Here is a 5570-nt window from a genome sequence, read left to right as displayed (position 1 = left end):
GCAATTAAAGGTTTCCGAAACGTCGATTAAGCGTACCGACCGGTGCTGGAGGCTTGTGTGCTGTGGAACAATTGTTGGGCTCGCTTACTTTCTATTTCCATTTGTTGTTATTGCTTCGTTTGTTTGCAAGATCTGTGCAATTGCACGACTCGTAGTCTGCATTTGCATAGCGTCTAGATCGATCTATATACAGGCGTAGATTATGGAAACATAAATGGTAACGCAGAATATTGTGAAGAAAATAAGAGAGACCTAGAATATCTGCGAACAATGAGAAAAACCAAGAATATTCTAATACCTAAAGGATTTAAAGGAATTTCTAATAGCTTGGCTAACAACCTAGCTCATCAACTAAACGTAACATCTGAACGTAACGTTCTTGTTATACGCCGACGACGTCAAGCTCTGTGAAAACTGTCCAGGACTTATTGGGTTGCAACATGCTGTCACTACCTAGCTCATCAACTAAACGTAACATCTGAACGTAACGTTCTTGTTATACGCCGTCGACGTCAAGCTCTGTGAAAACTGTCCAGGACTTATTGGGTTGCAACATGCTGTCACTACACTCAATATTTGATGTTTCCTGAACGCTTTGTTATTATGTACAGCCAAATGTTTTGTCTTGGCTTTTCTGCGTTCGAGATCATAGATTTTACTTTAAATGACACAGTTGTAGCACGAACTACTAAAAATATTAGCTTAGGAGTTATACTTATTAAACAACTATTCATTAATGAATTATTACGGTATCGTAACCGGAGTACTCTACTACAACTATAGTTTACATAAACTCCTAAATTAGACGCAATTATACGATATGTTGTCCATGCTAGTGTTGGGAGATTCAGGATTCGGAAGGTTCGAAGATTCAATCCATAGAAAGATTCGATCGGATCGGATCCCGTTTGTAGAATTTGAATCCCTAAAAGATTCCTTTGCGATTGGGATTTGATTACGATTCGATTGAGATTGGGATTGGGATTGCGATTCGATTGAGATTTGTTTGGGATGGGATTGGGATTCTGTTTGGGATTGAGATTTTGATTCGATTGGGATAGGGATTCGTTTGGGATTCGATTGTGATTCTGATTGTGATTGGGATTGAATTTAGAGGCTGTCCCCGAAATACGCTATTAATGGGGGTCGAGAGAAACCACGTATCTCTAATTTCGGAAGTCAAATCACGCAGTTTTCAGTCAAAATATAACAAATGTTCGTGTAATGTAGCATTTGATGAGAAGTTATAGTCACTAAATAAATTTGATATTGAATAAAGGTCCGCGTCGGGGCCATGTACTAATTATGATGTTAGTACTGCAAAGTTAAATGATTTGGAGTAAAACTGAATGACCTCTTATTCCAGCATTAACTAATTCACCCCCTCCCACCCCGCTGCAAACTAGAATAATACGCTATACGACATTGAGATTGGGATTCAAAGATTCGAATCCCTTCCAGGATTGGGATTCGAAGATTCGAATCCCTTCTGAGATTCATTTTTCCCATCACTAGTCCATGCACCTCAGATTGGATAAACGCTCTTGAGGTAATACAACGAAAATTGATTTATTTCACTGCGCGCAAGCTAGGCTGTATTAACGAATCTGAGTTACCCACCTTCTTATATTTTGATAATAATAATGATAATAATAATAATATTAATAATAATAATATTCTTCTTCTTCTTTTTGGCTCAACAACCGTTGTCAGTCAAGGTCTGCCTGTACCCTGTACTTGTGGGGTTGGCTTTCAGTGACTTTTTTGGATTATCCCCATAGCAGGATAGCCAGTCTTGCGTATGGCGGCACGCTCTATTTGGGGCTTGAATCCATGACGGGCATGTTGTTAAGTCGTGCGAGTTGACTACTATATCATAAGACTGGCTTAATAGTACTAATAATAATATTAAGCAATACGGCCATTTTTTATATGAATAAAAATAATAATAATAATTATTATTATATTACAACAACTGATAATAAAAAATTGTTATTATTATAAAAAGAACAAAAAGAGTACCTTTAAATGAAAGGTAAAAACATGTAAAATTCACTGACCGGCCCCACCAACAACTGGCACTGACATCGCCGTTACGACTTCATTTGAAACATATCCGCTCTCGTGTTGCCACTGCTCTTTCGTCTCTGTGGCAGGCGAACCAACCCCTCAACCCCCACCCTGCTGTTACATTGATAAGTGGCCATTTGTAATTTGCGATCGATGCGACAAAAAAAAAAGAAAAGAAAAAACAAGACATGGAACGCGCTGCCGCCGGCCGGTGTTAATATACCCAAGTGGACTATGTTACGCCAACGCGTTACCGGGCCATGTCATTAAGAATATTTCACCGAGATTTTGCTACTGTACCACGCTGCCGACAACTGACGGGAAGATGTAGCCAAAAAAAAAAGATCACCTCTCGTGCTCTCGCAGTGTTTCCCACTGTCCCTCCCCGAGGGAAACGGTTTCAACAATGTAACATGAGAAATGTTTTCCCCTAGGGAACGGTCACTAAACAACGGCCAGAAGAAAGGGCAGCAATTGGGTGCGGGACAAACGTTGCGGAAAATGATTGATGGACTCCGGGGGAGTTGGTTCCGTGTCCGTGTAGGTGTCCTACTCGTTTCACCTTCCTTCCTTCCTTCGCTTTTGCCTATTTACCTGTGTTGTTTTGCCGGCGGCCGGATGGACCGGCAAGATGGCACACGGCTAATTTTAGGATGATCACTGTGTAACATGATCAGGTGCGATGATCGTGGACGCGGTGCTTAGCCCATGCCCTGCCGTACCATTCCGGACGAGTGAGAAGCAAGCGGATGGCATATGCATGTGAACTTAATTAACAAAACGGGGTCAAAAGTGGCCGGTGAATGTACCTTCGGGACGGCCAGCGTGTGGCTAGCGTGTAGCAAAGCAAAGGAAGAATGCAAAAAAGAAAAAAACGAAAACACTAACCGACAGGATACATTCCCGTGGTGTGGCTGCATGTTGCGACTGCGCTAACGCCAGGTTCGTAAATGATTCGGTTGCGGAAATTCCAAATTGGAGTTTGAAAAACAGGTGTAAGGTTCGGATCTATTTCGATTTGGTGTTCGAAAATGTGTACAAAAATATGCATCCACAATTTTGAGTCACTTGAAATGCAATTCAAACTATCCAAGCCAAGAATAGCGTTTAAAGTAGTGGAAGGTAGAGAGATCTATCGGATCACGTTACTAAAGGGAAAGGCTAAAACCATACTTCCCTCGTCGACTCTTCAGTAAATTAATACTAAGCGGAAATGTTTCTATAGTTCATTTCATAGGGGAGAGAGGAAGTTCCCATTTGTCATGACGAACAGTGGACCGTGTTTTGTATGAAGCCAGAATTCTATATAACATACAGGTCGATACATCCCTAAGAAACTGAGAAATGAAAGTAAGTAAAAGAAGTCTTTGCTTGGCAGTTACCTCGTCCAGTTTGTTTCTTTACATGATGCATGAGATGCTGCATCCATTTAATAACTTTTAGATTTTTTTGCCTTAAATCCTCTTGAAAGCGATACTGTTTACAGTTATTTCAATTGTAATAATTATTAATGCATACCGGACCCCGAATAAAACACGTTTGTAGTGACCAACGGAGTAGCCATGTAGGCCAAAACGTTGTTAAGGTAAGGTAAACATGGAATACATGTGTTTGATACTATAGGTATGTTTATGTGTAAAAAACTAAAAAAATCATCGTTGTTTATAAGTCGCTTGAGGGTAATAATCCCTAACACGTGATTGCTTGATTTGGAGTGGAAGTTTAGGTATCATAAAATTATATAAAATCTCCCCCAGTATCGTAGATATCTATACTATCTTATGATATTAGTTTTACAACAAAACTGTCACCCAAAATTAGCCCAATTAAGTTTTTCGAGTGTTGAATTCAGAATTTCATTATTATATAGCGATTCATGCTACGGTCAAGCAGTAATAAAACAAAATATTCAATCTGTCCTTCGAAAATCCATCCGAAATGACTAAAATTGTACTTTTCTTTCGCTACAGGCTACTAATGCATAAATCACAGATTGTAGCCGGAAAAAAGTGCGATCCATATTTTGCCCATCCTCCCAGTGATTTTCTGGCGGTCATTGAACCGTGAAAGTGATCGTAACTAATGCGTTTTTGAGAATGTGCAATCCATCTTCACCGGCAACGTGCATTCCGCCCGCTTTTCCCCCTCCCCCATTCCTGCGTGTCACTTGCCATTTTCGTGTGAGATGAGGCGTGCGACATATCGTGCACATCCCTTGGTTTTAGATTCCTTGCTCTTTTGCTGTCCAACACCCCCGACACACCGGCAATCGCACAGAATTTCGTCTGCATGGTACTTGCATTTTTGTGAGTGTGTGTGTATGCTGGTTTCGTCTCTCTCTCGCCCTCCGATCACCAAAGGATAACTACACTGCACACGGTATGCCAACGCAGGCACATCGGACGAGCATCGGTTCGCATCGGGTAAATTAAAAACAAGAACCATCCCGCCAACCCGCCCGCCCGACCCTTCTCAAATCGGTTGCAGCAAATATGTTTTCCACTAATGAGCGACCGCACACGCCAGTGAGCCAGCAGCACTGGTAGTAGTTGCCGTAGCGATTGATAGTGCGCGAATAGTGAAGCGTTAGAGATCGGGAAGGTCTTACATGCTGATGGTTTGCGGTGACGGTACATGAATTAAAATTTAATGAACACGACGCCGATAGCCGTGTTGTGTGGTTGTGTGTGGGGGTTTTTTTCTTTCGACCACCCGCGTCCCGTGTGCAGGATGATCGACTGCCAATGGACATTGGCGTTTGGCACGCCACTGGAGTGCGGAAAGTTGGTGATCATTTTTCTTTCGATAATTTACCAACACACCGCGCAAAAATATCTGTATCACGGCTTTTTCGTTAATTAGTTAGCATAATATTAAGATGTCGCAGAGGGGGTAGGGTGGCTCGAGGCCACCCTTATCCATCATCACCGTACCGGTTAGCCAGTAATGAAGTCGTATCCGGTAGAGTAATGCTTGTTAGTAATTTGGGTAAGCAAAAATCGTTACTTCTTGAGCAACAGCTAGTAAGGGACAAATTTGGCGATCGTGCTACATACTTCTAGCTTGTCGGAAGGTTTGTCAGTTTGTAACTTACCGATCGGCTTGTGCGGTTGCCGTTGTTGATCTCTAATTTATTCCGAGTTTTCGATTTACTTATCCAACAGCTGGGAAAAGGGATTAAAAAAAGTAAGTTTAGTATTCAAGTATCACAAAAAGAATTGCTTTAAAACTATGGTTAAATCCACACTCCTCATGATTAACGCGATTCAATGCTCGAACGGAATGAAACGAGAAGTTTCATCGTTATGAGATTCTTTGGGACACGGGTCATCAAAGTTACACACAAGAAATCAGATAAAATGTTTCAAAAACCCCTCGCAAAACCATAATGCACCTCACTATGCACCTTCATTGATGTTCGTGTTGGTTGCAGCAACAAATCCTTAGCGTTTTTTTTGTTATTGTTATTTATAGCACATGATCTAAGTGTTGCAGATCAT

Source organism: Anopheles gambiae, chromosome 2, assembly GCF_943734735.2.
Source record: "Anopheles gambiae chromosome 2, idAnoGambNW_F1_1, whole genome shotgun sequence".
Classification (NCBI taxonomy): domain Eukaryota; kingdom Metazoa; phylum Arthropoda; class Insecta; order Diptera; family Culicidae; genus Anopheles; species Anopheles gambiae.
Note: the sequence above shows the minus strand (reverse complement) of the source record.